Source organism: Rana temporaria, chromosome 6 (genome assembly GCF_905171775.1).
Source record: "Rana temporaria chromosome 6, aRanTem1.1, whole genome shotgun sequence".
Taxonomy (NCBI): domain Eukaryota; kingdom Metazoa; phylum Chordata; class Amphibia; order Anura; family Ranidae; genus Rana; species Rana temporaria.
The window spans coordinates 140,401,618-140,419,519 of NC_053494.1; the positions used below are offsets into that span (position 1 = coordinate 140,401,618).

Genomic DNA, 17,902 nt, shown 5'->3' on the forward strand with positions numbered 1-17,902 from the left:
GTCCATCCATTATTCTTTTGACACAGAGGTGATGTACTGGCGCTTTTATTGATTTGCATGAAGACACTGTTGTACCAAGGAGATATATGAACACTCTTAGTGGGCACGAAAAGTATTTAATCTATGAACTTTGTTATGTATATAATTTTGTTATGACATTGAATCCAGGCTAAGTGGATTGAATGCACTAGTCACTTCATCTTGATTTATTATATATGTAAAGAAATTTGTCATTGTACACTTGATTGTATTTTTATATGATTTAAATGGTGTAATATGCAGTAATACCACATATTTATATAATCATATAATTTATTTAAAAGCATGTATATGTAATAATACCACATATTCAGATAATCATATAATTGATTATAGGATTCATCACAGTTTATTTTTGATTATCCAGCAATGGCACCTTAGTTTTGACACTTCATAGTTTTACAGCAAAATTCAAGAGAGGGGGAGAAAAAATTAGCACAAGGCGCCAATTGGGTGTGTTGCATTTTAGGAAACATGCTTACAGATGGGAGAGCAGACAGGGGTAGAGCAGACAGAGAGAGAGGCTTATCACTGTGTTGATCCTCCTCTCACTGTGCAGCCACAGTGTGGGAAGGGGGTTTGTAAGTGAAAGTGAAACTGCAAAGTGGTTTGCCTCCCCTGCTACACAGGGCTGTACTGTGGGACAGAGCTGTGAAAATCTCAGGACTAGATTGACTAAAAATATGAATCCTTTGGTATGTGAAATCTGTATTTTGTATATATATTTAGTTGTTTCTCCGGAGGTAGGATTTAACTGGTAAAGTACTTAAAATTAGTTATTGATACTCGGTTCCAAAATGTTTTATACTAAAGCAAAGAAATGTAAAATTGTAAAATGTTGAAAAATGTTGAAAAATGTATATTAAGCTTCTAGTTTAGACTGTACAAATAATATCTAATAAGTACCATGGTCTTAATTGTGTGAATTCTGTATGTTCTACTTGCTTTGTACATTATTATTATTATTATTATTATTATACAGGACTGTACAGTACATGATTCCTGTGGACCATTCTGAGTCCTGACATGGTCCAAGAACAAACTTGAAGCTTTAATTGTATTGTATTGTTCTTATGTAGTGTAAACTGTAATGCAGGTTTCACTGGGACAAGAATGTGAATGAGAAAACTATGATGACTGTACATTGATTTGTGATATAGAGAGACTATCCAACTATAGTGCATATAATAGTAGTAGGAATTTAGACAGTTGTGCTTGTTTATGTTTTTATTTCATATTGAGAATTTTAGTGAAGATGATGGGTTATCTGGTGATACCTCACCCCATGGTGATGTGCCCAGGTCAGAGGCTTACTGGAACATTATGACCTTTAAAGTGAGAAGTCATATAACGCTTGAAAGTGATCGAAACTCCCCAGGGGAATGCACAGATTGCTCCCGGATTTCGTAATACATGATGTCACGAGTGTGTGCTACACCCTACATGTTTCTTCAAAAATTGACATCACAAAATCTGAAAGTGATCTGGGTATTCCCATGGGGAGTTCGATTTGTACAGCACTGCCTATGTTTTTAGATATGTGAGTAGCATTGTTTTAATAATATTGGATACCATTGATTTCACACTATGTGGAGCGTTCTCATTTTGCCATGTATGTTCCCTTGAGTGGCTGCGAATATATATATATATTGTACAGGACGCCATGGCTGGGTCCTGGAAGGACGTTATATTTCCCCTCTGTTTGGACTGTGGTGCCTTTAAGGGAACGGAAAGGGTTAATGCACCTGTCCAAGGAAGTAGTTTAAAGCAGACAGGAAGTGCAGGTGAGAGTGAAGGAGTGTAGGAGAGTCCAATGCATGGTGAATGGTGGACAAGGAAAGCTGTGGAAGCTAGGAAAAGCTGTGAAAAGCTGTGAAAGGACTTGGCAGTGTCCTGCCTAAAAACCTGCTACTGAAGGACTTACCTGGAAGGACTATTTAACTGCGATAGCAGTTCTGAGCTGTACAAGTCGGTGAGACTGTTATTTCTTTTGTTTTTGCTGCTGGAAGCCATTTAAGTTTAATAAACCTCAGTTTTGATTTAAGAAGCCTGTGTCCTGCGATCAAGCTGGTCCCCCAAACATTACAATATACTACATATATATATATACTACATATATATATAGTGTAGTGACATGGCGACATCATATTTCTAGGCTTTGCGCCAATCACTTTCAAGCTCTATATATCTTCTCACTTTAAGGGTCACAATGTTCCAATGAGCCTGTGACCTAGACACTGGTTTGGGAGCACAGGGGTTGGTTGTTTTTTTTTTTTCACCTGGAGATTTTTTACACTATATGAAGATTATTTAAATTACAATTAATGACAGAGTTTCTTTATTTTCATAGACATTCTACCATAGACAACATTGGAATGATATTAGTCTTGTTTTGTTTTTGATTGGGTTACTGATGCGTTTGATGACATATACTGTGTATTGTTCACATCATTTGGAGTAATACAGAATAAAAAAAATATGTAAATGATATCCTATCTTAGTCCCGAATCACCTAATTATAAATATTAGTGGCCAAAATGTTTTAGTAGGTTATTTCTAGTCTCTTTAAGTTGAGGTGAGCTCTACTGAACCACAACTGAATGCACTGCATCCAATTCAGAGGGGGCAGCATAGTTAAATCTATGAAAATTGTTTGTGCACTCCTATTTCTTTATGTATCAATTCAAACAGAAGGAATTTAATGTAAATTCTTTAAACTCTAAGAAGAAATCTTCCGGCTGTATTCAAAGCACAAACTAAACAGGAGTGAAAATAATATATTTTACTGCTTTTTCAGATCTTAAATGCCTGTAAACTTCTCATAATTTATTTCACAGAAAATTCAATGAGCCCTAAGTATAAAGCCATCTGAACTTCCTTGAACTTGTGTTGAATGGAACTAAACTCAAATAAGACTTGAGTGCATACAGATCACCCATGCACATTAGCTCTGATTATCATTAGCAAAAAACATAGTGGTAGCAACTTCCCTCTTTGGGCCAAAAAACATGTTTACTATGATATAAAAACAATTACGTTACAATGCAATTGCCTCGAAAATGACCAGCCCTCATTTTCAATGCAATTGGAAGCTGCGCTACCGTCAGTAACCCAGCTGTGTCTGTTAAGAGCATCCGATATTTAAATGCAAGCCAAGTCATTTTTAGTTCAGCTTATTATTAAATTACACAAAGATGCTGAAATCCAAGTTTGATTGCTTTAACCATCTAGTAGGCTAAACTATATAAATCACCATGGTTTCTATTCAGCTAAAACATGCAGGAGACTTGTCGTAAAAACTCTCCTGGCAATTTGATGGTTCATCCTTGTCTATTACATAACGTAATATGACTATTAATGAACAAAACAAGTTACCCTGATTTACTATGAAATCTTTAATTCCTTCCAGTTTATGGGCTCCTTGTACAAGTATCTAAATCAATCTCAGATAACTCTGTAAAAAGCCCCACTGGGACAGCTAGAAGCTTCTACCGCATAGATCACCTGGCTATAAAATACGTATTGGGTGGGGGCTCAGCTGGGGGCAGTTTTATATTTTTATTAAAGATGCATTATTTCTACGCTGTTTGCAAATGATATGGCAAAAGACTTGTAGGTATATAAGGTGGACAGTTACTATCAGAAAAAATGTACATACTAGCAGGTTAAAATCTGTGTAAAACAATGCCAACATTTTAAAGTTTGGACTGGTGTCTTAATAATGCCAGAGAAGCACACTTACTTGATAATATTGACCTGCTTTGTTCTACAGTACCCTTTGTTCCCTTTTGGTTTCCATTTAAAGATTTTTTAAGTATGCTCGACACCAACTCTTTCTCTGTCTCTCACAGTCTGATAAAAGTATATCTACCCTAGGGGAAACAAAGGATGACCTCCTTCTGAAAATGCTAGTTGTTTGGCTCTTAGGCCGATCCTTTGGCTGCAATGCTTTCTGAGTCATAGACCTAGTTTGCACCTCGTCGAGACAAGTTTGCAGGTCAAAGAGCCAAAAATCATTTTCTGCATACTTATCCTGTTTCTGTGACTCAAAAAATTAAATCCTGAGGGTATGACAAGCAAACAGCTAGCAATTTCAAAAGAAGAGGAAAACAAAAGCAGCCACCATGTTTCACTGAGGACAGGTTTCCTTTTAAATGAAGCCCTTCTAAATGGGAATAATGGCACCATATAATGCTCTATTAACTCTTTAAATCAATGGCAAATCCAGGTCCACCAGCAGGGGGTGATGTGGGCAGAATCTAAGGCCGGCTATACACAGAGCAAATTTCTTTCCTGCAACCATGGCTTGCCTAAGAAATTAGCTTAATTCCCCCATCAAAACAGACAGTGTTGATATGGGAATCCCTCCTGCCGGGCCATTATCTTCTCCCGATGGAGGAGCAGGGGAATCTGTCCCCGCCGGGAGAAGACAGTGATTATTTTTTAGCAGCTATAGCAGCCACTAGCGATAATCAAAACCCAGCATGCTGGTTCTACTCAAGTTTACGGATCGATCAACTTGGTACATTCAGCCTGCCCATACATGGTTCAAATCTCGGCCGGGTCAGTAGGAATTTGAATTGTGTATGGCCTGCTTAACTTAACGTTAGAGCTTACAATCTAGAAGGGAGGGTCAAGTGGAACAAAGGGTAGTTAGCTGTGGGGGATGATCAGATACAGTTGTTAGGTATGGGTAGGGTAGGCTTCTCTGAAGAGAAGGGTTTTCAGGGATCCTCTAAAAGCTAATAGAGAAGGAGATAGATGGACAGATTGGGGTAAGGAGTTCCATAGGCTTGGAGAGGCTCTGAAAAAGTCCTGGAGACGAGCATGGGACTAGGTGATGAGAGAGCTAGAGAGTAGGAGGTCTTGAGAAGAACGAAGAGAACAATTAGGTTGGTATTTAGAGACTAGGCACAAACTATATTGCGCACGACCAATAGATCCTTCAGTACCAAAGCCTTGAAGTTTTATGTCATATGCTAATAAGCTGATCGTTATTTTCCACCAGGCTAGTCTTTCCAAGACTTTCATGCCATGGTAGTTCTTACCTACCTTCACAGTCTTTAACTAGCAAATTCAGAGAGTGTGTTCAGTAATGTCAACCTCCACATTTCTCTCATGGTCGGTTTCCTTTAAAATACTATTATAATTACCATGGTAGATCGAGGTAAGTACATTTGTATTGTGGAATTCTGTGACCTCATCTCCTACCAACATAGCAAGCCAATAAAGAGCGCTGTCTGAACTTTGATCCACATCATCAGTGGAGGCTAAATGCATTAGCAGTGGTCAGCAACAGAGGAGAAAGCATTTCTGATCCAGTTCTTGGTTTTTAATTCACTGCATGGTAAAAGGAAGTTATTTTATAACAAGAGAAAGTTTAATTTAACATATACATTTGCATTTAACTTTTAAATACAGCAGGTGGTCCTTGAGGATTGATTTGGGAAACAATGCACTAATGTGATAAAGCAACTCCGATACAAATGATTGAACACCCCACTGTTCATTATTTACCCCATACAAGAGAAAGCATAGTTATTATAATAGGCTACCAAAAGAAAACTCTTCTTCTCTTGATGAATCAATATAAATTTGGCTTGCACAGATGAGAAGTAATGAAAAAATTATCCCCAGTGAAGCTGGCTCAATTCCAGAACATAAAAAGTAGTTCAATATTATTGATATTAGCCTAAAACGAGCATTTGATCACAGTAAGGTCAATAAGAGAGGCAACTTAATTCCAGGTAGATAGGGCTTATTAATACATACATGTCTTTACTACTGCTTATAGATAATATAATGAGACTACATGGCAAGCTTGCAAAGGCTCATGAATCCTTCGGCCAGCAATACATACTGTAAGCTGAGTTTCTGTTATAATGCAACCAATCTAAGTAGAAAAGTATGGTTACAAATGGTAATAACTAGCACTGAAATGCAATAGTATTACACTTTATTAGGAGTTTTTAACAACTGACTATAATCCCTGTATTATATTAATAAGTCGATATCTTATAACGAAGAACGTTTTTAATTTAGTGTAACTAAGGAATCTCCGCCCTTAAAGAGATGGATTGTTGGAAATAATTGTTTCAGCTGTCTGCATGCAAGGTTTAATCCATGGGTCTTCAAACTACGGCCCTCCAGTTGTTCAGGAACTACAATTCCCATCATGCCTAGTCATGTGTGTGAATGTCAGTGTGTTACAATGCCTCATGGGATGTGTAGTTCTACAACAGCTGGAGGGCCGTAGTTTGAGGATCCCTGGTTTAATCTATCACAGGCAATGACACCTTGATTGATTATTAGAGGTGAAGACAAAAGTAATATGTGCAGTGTGTTTGGCAAATTGGGGACTGCAGCTCACGTTATGAGGCAACTCAATCTCAAATTTCCAGTGACATGAAATAATGCAGAACAGTCAGTCAGCGAGCAAGTGCATAATTGGCAAATAATTATTGCATCTTCCACTTTATGGGCAAACGCAAATGTTTCTGAATTAGCACACAGTTGTCTCACAAAGATCACAAATTTAAAATGTACCAAAGCAAAGCCTTTTTCATTTTTGGATAAATTTAATTAGAGCCGTGTTAGCTTTTGGCCATGTTTTTATTGCTGCTAGTGTCTGGGGAGATTAACCTTCTCTCTTTGTTCCTGCGACTATTGCCATTGGGATTGAACATGGGGAAAAATGTACGCTTTTACCATCAGAACAGGAGTAGACCCTAAAAGGAAAGGGACAGAAAAACAAATCGAATTCCATCTTTTTATTATCCCTTTGTGGCGGTGGGACCCCGTGCAACCTGAAAGATTGCTGGTTTACGCCAGATTTGGGAGAGAAAGACTCGCTGATTGCACAGCTGTGTGTTGGGTTATTTAGTTCTGATCTGACTATGGCTCAGGGCTTCACCCAGCGGACAGGAAGTCTGTTCCTGGGAGTCACGTGGACTCCCATCCCTCTGAGAGGAGTCAGAGGCTGCATGGGTGCAGCCAGAGTATGCATGTCTGCAGGATGCAGACGGCATTGATGATTGAGCAGCAAGGTGCTGATCAGGAGTAAGCTAGGAGAGAGCTTAACTCTAGGAAACACTGTTTGTTCTGAGGAGCAGACCTAAGGTCTAGGCTAAAGGCCTGAAGCAGCAGTATGGCAAGAATATGGCAATCAGGAGGCTAAAGTATTGCGTATGCAAGATACAGGAATGGCGGAACCCCCTGTGTGGGCTACTGATGTGTTTGTGAACTTTGTGCTTTTATATAAAAGTGGGCTACCAGGCCCATAAAAATTCAGTTCTGGACTAGCGTAGTCACTAAAAACGCACCTACCGCTGGAGTCTGATCACCCCAATCTTACACCTTGTAGTATCCCTTCCTTTTATTATTCTTCTATGCACTATTCTACATATAAAAAAAAAATGTTTTGGTTTTCGATATTCTTAAAAGTTTTACTAAACCAACAACAGTAAAATCAGTCTGCATGTGCGGTAAAGCATACTTGTTATACTCACTGTTATACATAGGAAGGCGGGATCTGGGGGTCCCCTTTGTTAAAGGGGGCTTCCAGATTCCGATAAGTCCCCTGCCCGCAGACCTCCACAACCACCGGGCAAGGGTTGTGGGGATGAGGCCCTTGTCCCCATCAACATGGGGACCCCTACACGCACAGGAGTCGCCCCCGACTCCCGTGTGTATTTCCCCGGCGGGCGCGATCGCCGCCGGGCACACGCGATCGCTCGGTACAGAGCGGGGACCGGGAGCTGTGTGTGTAAACACACAGCTCCCGGTCCTGTCAGCGGGGGAAACGCTGATCTTCTGTTCATACAATGTATGAACAGAAGATCAGTGTTTCCCCTAGTGAGGCCACCCCCCACCCCCACAGTAAGAACACACAAGGGACATACTTAACCCCTTCCCCAACCCCTAGTGTTACCCCTTCACTGCCAGTGGCATTTTTATAGTAATCCAATGCATTTTTATAGCACTGATCGCTATAAAAATGCCAATGGTCCCAAAAATGTGTCAAAAGTGTCCGAAGTGTCCGCCATAATGTCGCAATACTGAAAAAAAACGCTGATCGCCGCCATTACTAGTAAAAAAAATATATTGATAAAAATGACATAAAAATACCCCCTATTTTGTAAACGCTATAACTTTTGCGCAAACCAATCAATAAACGCTTATTGCGATTTTTTTTACGAAAAATATGTAGAAGAATACGTATCGGCCTAAACTGAGGAAAAAAAATGTTTTTTTATATATTTTTGGGGGATATTTATTACAGCAAAAAGTAAAAAATATAAATTTTTTTCAAAATTGTCGCTCTATTTTTGTTTATAGCGCAAAAAATAAAAAACGCTGAGGTGAACAAATACCACCAAAAGAAATTTGTGGGAAAAAAAGGACACCAATTTTGTTTGGGAGCCACGTCGCACGACTGCGCAATTGTCTGTTAAAGCAACGCAGTCCCGAATCGGAAAAAGTACTCTGGTCTTTGGGCAGCAATATGGTCCGGGGGTTAAGTAGTTAAATTACTTTTTTTCCTTTAGACATGTCATTTTGTGCAGGGACTGTTGTAAACACGGGAAACATGCGCTACTTTACAGGCATACTATAGACACCCCCCAGGTACGAAATTTTAAGGAATTTTTCACTTTTATTGTTTCACTTTAAGCATTATTAAAATCACTGCTCCCAAAAAAAATTCTGTTTTTTTAAAAAAAATATTGCATTAAAACATGTCCCCAAACACTTTTTATGACAATAACTTGCATATTAACCTTTAAAATTAGCACTTTTGATTTCTCCCGTAGACTTTTAAAGGGTGTTCCGCAGCTTTCGAATTTGACGCGAACACCCCAAATTGTTCGCTATTTGGCGAACAGTCGAACAGCCAATGTTCGAGTCAAACTCATGTTCGACCCAAACATAAAGCTCATCCCTAATCAGCACAGGGCCAACCAGCACTGTCCAGACAGAGGGTCAGGGGTCCTGCAGTTTTATAGGACAGTCAGAGCAGAATTAAACTCCTCCTAAAAGCGGTAACGAGACACTGATAGAAGTCATAACACTGCTATATACTGCTGATGAAAAAGGTAATTTAGCAGTTTATATTTACTAAAATCATTGCATTTCCATGTTCTGTGTACTGTGGGAGACCCGCCATAGTGAATGCAGGGTCCTGGATTTAGTAACACCTTAAGGAAGAGTTCCAGGCTTTTTTTGTTTATTAAAAGTCAGCAGCTACAAAAAGTTTAGCTGCTGACTTTTAATAAAGAGACACTTACCTGTTCCACGGTCCAGCGATGCGGTCACATGGAGTCCCACTCCTCTCCCTCTCCTCGGCGCCTCCATTGGAACTGCAGGCACCCGGCCGTGACAGCTTGTGGCTTCACGGCCAGGCTCTCCCAGTGGACAGGCAGTCTTCTGGGACCTGTCACATGTCCCAGAAGATTTTCGATAGGGATGGGCCACCTAAGGGGGGGGGGGGGAGTCGCCTACCTAGGCGGCACATAGACCGAAGGAGGAAGTGGGACAGGAAGTCCCTCTCTAAAGTAGTCACAATTAAACAATTATGGGCATATCAGGTGTAGCCAGGGTCGGCTATTGTACCTATAATCTAGAGATCTGCATTGCAAAACATTCAGTGAACCACAGGAGAGATATGCAGGGTCTTTTAGACCCTGCATATCTCAATAAAGAGAATCTGTCACCAAAAAATCATCACATAGGGAACTGTTTGTCCCCCTATGTGATGAAACAAAAAAATTAAGTAAAAAAAAAAGTTACACCCAAGCACATAAACCCCCCCCAACTTTTTTTGAGGCCCCCCACCCCCACATATACATACGCATGAACATAAACGCATGCGTCGGGGTGCCTACACGTCAAAACGTAGATTAAGATGCACATGTTACATATTGCTACGTACGCCAGTGTGGGTAACAAAACGCAAAAACAGCTCTGGCAGGGAAAGGGTTAATGGACTTAATTACCCACCAGATTGACGAAAATCCCTACTGATAAAGCATACTACAGATGGGTTCTCCTTTTAAAAGTAAATGCTGTCTGGCTGTCATCTTGATCCAATGGCTTTAATTCTTTAAGAATGCGACGGCCGCGCGTACGTTCGTGGATCGTCGGAAATAGCTAATTTGCATACCCGACGTGGAAAACGACGCAAACTCCACCCAGCGGACGCCGAAGTATTGCATCTACGATCCGAAGGCGTACGAAGCCGTACACCTGTCGGATCTAACCCAGATGTCGTTGTATCTTGGTTTGAGGATTCAAACTAGAGATACGACGCGGGTAATTTGAAAGTACGCTGGCGTATTAGTAGATCAGTAGATCGCTCTGTGGATCTGCCCCTTAGTCTTTAAAAGTAGATTATTATTTTTTATTATTTTGAATGGCATCATCATCTTTGTTAGATCTATACAGAAAAAAGGAGAGATGTTTTAGATCTATACAGAAAAAAGGAGAGATGTTTTATAGCACAATGAGTAGATTTCCATGGTCTTTTTATTATTTATTCAGAATAGTAACATAATAACATTATCTGTAAACTACTTATATCTGTTATGGACTCAGAAACAAGATCTTCCCCTTGCTACTTTGGCCTGCATTATAGACCTTGACACCTCTCTAATCAACAGGAAAAGTTTTAGCCTGCCTACCACCTGCTCTGTAATATAAAGAAATGCAAATTCCAACAGGGACATTAGAACCCTTTGGGGAAATCAGGTAAACTACTTGCTGCTAATTTTTCAAGCGATACAATGGGGGTTATTTACGAAAGACAAATCCACTTTGCACTACAAGAGCAAACTACAAGTGCAAAGTGCACTTGAAATTGCACTTGGAAGCAACGCTGTATCCTGGCCTAGGCCAACAAGGCCCAGGCCTAGGGCAGCATTTTGCAGGGGGGTAGCACGGAAAATGTCCCCGCTGGCTTGTGCTACACTGTTGGTGTAACGCAAGCTGTTTCTAATTTTGACTGTCCTATCATCCTGGACCACAATCCTTCCTCACTGTGCTATATGTTTTCTGCTGTACCATTGGCATGGTTATATCTTCTTAGTCCTCTCCATAAAATTATCAGAAATTTGTGCTTGAAGTAGAACTATAGGCAACACTTTTTTTTTCATTTTGGATAGAGTAAGGGAGGGTTATAGCCCCTGTCAGTTTATTTTTTTACCATCCCTGTCACATTGCAGAGATTTCCCTTCACTTTTTGCCCCATAGCCAGACAGGAAGTGATAGGAATTCTATGCAAATTACGGGAATCCATTCACCCCATCCAGGCAATGGGAACCAGTTTCCCCACTCGAAAATGTCAGGGTGGGTCTTAAACAGAAAGGGGTGTGGCCTTGACAGGAAGGGGGTGGGTCATATTTAAATTAGGGGATGCACGAGTTTAGTCAGGCCTAAGGCAGCACAAAACCTAAATACACCACTGCTTGGAAGTGCAGTCGCAGTAAATCTGAGGGGTAGATCTGAATTGAGGGGAAACTCTGCTGATTTTATTATCCAATCATGTGCAAGCTGAAATGCTGTTTTTTATTTTCCTTGCATGTCCCACTCGGATCTACAGCGACTGCACTTCCAAGTGCAACTTCAAGTGTACTTTGCACTTGTAGTAAATAACCCCCAAGAAGAAGCAATTGTATACACCTACTGGCGTATCAATAACTGATAAACCATTTTGGTTGGATTGACCCTTTAACTATACAGCATTATGGGAGGTACAGTTCAAAAACCACTATATTGCTAAATTAAAATGCCAATACAGCTGTCTGATTTAGCATGCAAATTTCTGATGTGTTTTACCAGAATACTTCTAAAATCTCCTCTTCTTCTGCCATAACCTCTTCCTGATGTCTTGTAATTACAAAAGACGTGTCTGTATTGTCAAGCTCCTGCACTCTTTCAAAGAAGTGCATTTAAAATGGATTACTTCTGCTCTTTAGGCAGGCGATCAATACGGATGTGGTTCTGAATAAGTAGTGAGACGTCAGTGGACTGAGGCAGCTCTCCTCTGTCTCTTGAAAAAAATTAATTAAAAATCAATGAGGTGTGCTGCCTATTAATACAAAATCCTCGGGATTAAGAGACACAAGAAGGGATTGCTTTACACTGCTACAAGTAAGGTAGATTACGCTGGGATATTACGTCTGGAGATGCAATATTATACAGGAAAAAAAGAAAAGCAGCACATGATTTTGTATGCTGCTGCTCAGCGGTGTCCACAATGCTGCACCTACTAGCACGTTATGGAAGGAAGCAAGAATGCATATTTATTGTACAACTCTTCTTTTGCCTCAGCTGTCTAGTCATCAGACTGCTTTGTTGTCTTTTTTTCAGAACGTACTTGTTGCATTATCTCTGGGAATGAGTACTAAATCAAATGACTTCTCAGAAAATCCAATGGCATCAGCTGGGATTTGCTGAGAGGTTATGATTTACTTCACTGGTGAATCTTATTCACTCAAATGAAATGATAAAGTGGCCCTTTTATCAGTTCACTCCCAGCTTGTCGAGTGACAGTAGCCCTCCTCCCTCTCCAGTTGTAAGAAGTGTGGGCTTTCATGTTGTACTCAGATTTCTATAATGAAATAATAATGAAAGTTATAGCTATTAGTAGAGCTTTTTGGCCATCAGTGTCAGGAAGGTCTCTAGTACTGACCCAGGCATAAAGGATAGCCTGGCCCTCCAAGTTGGAAGAACAAAGGGCCAGATTCACGTAGACTAGCGGCGGCGTAACGTATCGTAGATACGTTACACCGCCACAAGTTTTCATCGCAAGTGCCTGATTCACAAAGCACTTGCAATGAAAACCTACGCTGGTGGCCTCCGGCATAAGCCCGCGTAATTTAAAGGGGCCTGTTCCATTTAAATTAGGCGCGCTCCCGACCTACTGCGCATGCTCCGTTTCGAAATTCCCGCCCGTGCTTTGCGCGAACTGACGTCATTTTTTCGAACGTCTTACGCAAACGACGTGAATTTTTAAATTTCGACGCGGGAACGACGGCCATACTTTAAACAGCACATACGTGTGCTGAGTATAGTTAGGGCACCCAAAACGACGACTAACTTTGCGACGGGAAACTAGACTAGCAGCGATGTAGCGAACGCGAAAAACCGTCGTGGATCGCCATAACTCCTAATTTGCATACCCGACGCTGGTTTACGACGCAAACTCCCCCCAGCGGCGGCCGCGGTACTGCATCCTAAGATCCGACAGTGTAAAACAATTAGGGCTATCTATGCGTAACTGATTCTATGAATCAGTCGCATAGATACTCTGAGAGATACGACAGAGTATCTGAGATACTCCGTCGTATCTCCTTTGTGAATCTGGCCCAAAATACTGGGGAGGCTAATAGGAGGCCAACAAAGCTTGCAACCTACAATCTGTAGGGATAATATGGACAGGTTTTCCAGTTTACATGTTTATATAATTTAAGCTTTGATTATTTATAATAGTATATACCCATCAATAAGGGGAAAGGATCCGCGCTTAGGAATACTATTAAGCTGCTGCCTCCCTGACAAGCCTCAAGGAGACCTGGAATTAGCAAAGGAATGGGGTTTTAGGGATGTTGGCGCTGCTTAGGTTGGTTGGTGGATATCCACGAGATGTCCTGTGTATTGTAAATTAATTGTAAGGAAACTTCAGAATACTAGGAGAGACCAATGAGGATGAGTCTCCTAGACCTGTGCGTTATTATGGCCAAACGTCCAGGTACTGTCCCCTGTTAATGCTTGTATTCAGCACTGGTGACCCAATGATCTGTTGGTTCTTCCAGTGGGAATATTACATTTATATCCAAAGAGTGGGAAGTTAGCCAATAATATTAAATCTCTGAGCTAGCGACACTATATAATTGATTCCAATGTGTAGCCTCTAAATATGATGTGCGATGAGTGCACAGATCCAAATAATGGGTACAAAATGTGAGACCTCCGCAATTGTTTATAAAATAAAAAGAGATTATTTTTTGTAATAAATGTGTAAGATGGTCAGGTGTTCCCCGTGACACCGTGCGTTAAATGATATTGTAATACTTCACTGTGGTTTGGATGAATGATCAAAAAATGATAATAAATGAAAATAATTAAAGATGCATAGTCCAGGACCCTGTGCAGGTAAGCAAGGTACGTTGTGTTATAAAAGCTCCCGTGTGAGTCTGCTCTGACAAAGAGCGTGTATATAAAGGTAGGTATCTGGACCAAATATAATATAGAGTAAAATAACACCAAAAATTGAGACCGACAGTAAAAATCGTCGGGTAATAAACAGAATTATGTGCAAAACATCAAAAAAATTGTAGAATGTATGTGTGAAAAAATGTGTATATCTTATTGATATATATTAACTATATAATGAAATTCCAAATAATTTTGGAGAGAAGCTTCAAAAAATAAATAAGTATAAAAATAAGAAATGATATACACCGTCCAAGCTAGACCATATATGAATGAAAAATAAATAAATAAGTGGAAATAAACATTCTGGGAACCCTCATTGGGTGGTTGCTACAAGTTCTCTTAGTTAGTCAATGTCTCATGAGCTAATCAGAAAAAAGGAAACCAATGTGGAAACAATGTAGCACTGATGACAGAGTATATGTAGGAAAAATAGTGACTTCTTGTGATTTTCTTCCTGATGCTTTTTGGCGTGACTTTTGTGCTCCCCCTGTTGTATCCCCACTCACCAGATGTTGGCACCCCTCAGGGCAAAAGGCAATGGTGGTGGTACCTCGTCGTCAGTTGATGCGCTGGTTTTTAATTGTATAGCATAGGAGAAATCCTTCTCACCTCTCCAGACGGGGGGGGGGGGTTAAATCCAATCAGCTTCCAGGTGTCCAGAGGATGGCAATCACAAAAGAAAAAAAGAAAGGATCCACATAGTGTGACACCGTAATTTGCTGAAAAAAGACCGCTGTCTTTATTTAAAAAATATGTATCTATAAGTATCTTCTCTGCTGATTACAGATGGTTTAAACAAACCAAGCATCAATCCCAAACAGCATGGGTTAACTGCATGTATCAACAGGGCATGGTTTTTGTAACCGGATCCCAACGAAGATAAATTAGAAAAATAAAAAAGAAAAAAAGTAAAAAAAGGAGGACCGTTCAAGAAACAAAATTACATAAATAAAAAAGGTTAAAAAAATATATATAATGAGCCACAAAGGCACAGTTAGCCCTTTTTTTCCGTTTATGCTCACGAGCTAGGAGCGATGCCTGTGTCTCACAGTAGCCGCCTTGCAACAGCAAAGGCGTCCGTGGCTTTCCGTACAGGTGATTCGCGGCTCGGAGGATAACGCTGCTGTCAGCTAGGAGGGCGTGCGTACGTGCGTGCTTGTCTAGGTCACCTGACGCGTTTCGTCGTATGACGGAATCACCTTTGATAACGTCATACGACGAAACGCGTCAGGTGACCTAGACAAGCACGCACGTACGCACGCCCTCCTAGCTGACAGCAGCGTTATCCTCCGAGCCGCGAATCACCTGTACGGAAAGCCACGGACGCCTTTGCTGTTGCAAGGCGGCTACTGTGAGACACAGGCATCGCTCCTAGCTCGTGAGCATAAACGGAAAAAAAGGGCTAACTGTGCCTTTGTGGCTCATTATATATATTTTTTTAACCTTTTTTATTTATGTAATTTTGTTTCTTGAACGGTCCTCCTTTTTTTACTTTTTTTCTTTTTTATTTTTCTAATTTATCTTCGTTGGGATCCGGTTACAAAAACCATGCCCTGTTGATACATGCAGTTAACCCATGCTGTTTGGGATTGATGCTTGGTTTGTTTAAACCATCTGTAATCAGCAGAGAAGATACTTATAGATACATATTTTTTAAATAAAGACAGCGGTCTTTTTTCAGCAAATTACGGTGTCACACTATGTGGATCCTTTCTTTTTTTCTTTTGTGATTGCCATCCTCTGGACACCTGGAAGCTGATTGGATTTAACCCCCCCCCCCCGTCTGGAGAGGTGAGAAGGATTTCTCCTATGCTATACAATTAAAAACCAGCGCATCAACTGACGACGAGGTACCACCACCATTGCCTTTTGCCCTGAGGGGTGCCAACATCTGGTGAGTGGGGATACAACAGGGGGAGCACAAAAGTCACGCCAAAAAGCATCAGGAAGAAAATCACAAGAAGTCACTATTTTTCCTACATATACTCTGTCATCAGTGCTACATTGTTTCCACATTGGTTTCCTTTTTTCTGATTAGCTCATGAGACATTGACTAACTAAGAGAACTTGTAGCAACCACCCAATGAGGGTTCCCAGAATGTTTATTTCCACTTATTTATTTATTTTTCATTCATATATGGTCTAGCTTGGACGGTGTATATCATTTCTTATTTTTATACTTATTTATTTTTTGAAGCTTCTCTCCAAAATTATTTGGAATTTCATTATATAGTTAATATATATCAATAAGATATACACATTTTTTCACACATACATTCTACAATTTTTTTGATGTTTTGCACATAATTCTGTTTATTACCCGACGATTTTTACTGTCGGTCTCAATTTTTGGTGTTATTTTACTCTATATTATATTTGGTCCAGATACCTACCTTTATATACACGCTCTTTGTCAGAGCAGACTCACACGGGAGCTTTTATAACACAACGTACCTTGCTTACCTGCACAGGGTCCTGGACTATGCATCTTTAATTATTTTCATTTATTATCATTTTTTGATCATTCATCCAAACCACAGTGAAGTATTACAATATCATTTAACGCACGGTGTCACGGGGAACACCTAACCATCTTACACATTTATTACAAAAAATAATCTCTTTTTATTTTATAAACAATTGCGGAGGTCTCACATTTTGTACCCATTATTTGGATCTGTGCACTCATCGCACATCATATTTAGAGGCTACACATTGGAATCAATTATATAGTGTCGCTAGCTCAGAGATTTAATATTATTGGCTAACTTCCCACTCTTTGGATATAAATGTAATATTCCCACTGGAAGAACCAACAGATCATTGGGTCACCAGTGCTGAATACAAGCATTAACAGGGGACAGTACCTGGACGTTTGGCCATAATAACGCACAGGTCTAGGAGACTCATCCTCATTGGTCTCTCCTAGTATTCTGAAGTTTCCTTACAATTAATTTACAATACACAGGACATCTCGTGGATATCCACCAACCAACCTAAGCAGCGCCAACATCCCTAAAACCCCATATACCCATCAATGGAAACATATCTGTTTGTAAAGCCCTTTTAATTCATATATTGCTAAATATGAATATAATTAAAGCTTTTGTTACCCCAACATTTCATATTCCTGATCTAGTTATGTGCCTGCTGTAACATGTACTTGTACGAGGAATATCCTGTTCTATTTTTATTGCTTCCTTTGTGTGAAATATCTGTCATTCCTGCCAGTCTCTCTGCTTTCCTTTTAAAAATTTACCACACTAAGCAGGAGGACACACTGTGGTCAGTTCTTTATCTATGCTGGAAAGCTCAGTGTGTTGCTTCTCCTGCCTCTGTGCCCCACTGTACATGTGCGAATCGTGTTGTGCTTTCCAATTGGGCCGGCGGTGGAGGAAGGAGGAGGGGGGTCGAACTTCTGAGGGACGGTGCCGCGGTGCCAACTCTGGAAGTGGGCAAAGAGTACCTAAAAAAACTTGTACCTGTCCCACCTCCCTACCTGAAAGGTGCCAAATGTGGCACCGGAGGGGGGGGGGGGAGACAGATAAGCGTAAGTTCCACTTTTGGGTGAAACTCCGCTTAAGCCTAGGTTCACACTGCTGCGAATTAAAAATCGCGGTAAAATGCTCGATTTTACCGCGATTTCGCGGCC

General features: G+C 40.3%; 1 protein-coding gene across 1 annotated transcript in view; it reads right to left on the bottom strand.

The window, feature by feature from the left end:
* Positions 1-17,902, bottom strand: part of ERBB4 (erb-b2 receptor tyrosine kinase 4) — a 1,211,692-nt gene that overhangs the window by 103,079 nt on the left and 1,090,711 nt on the right. The gene's annotated exons all lie outside the window — the stretch shown is intronic.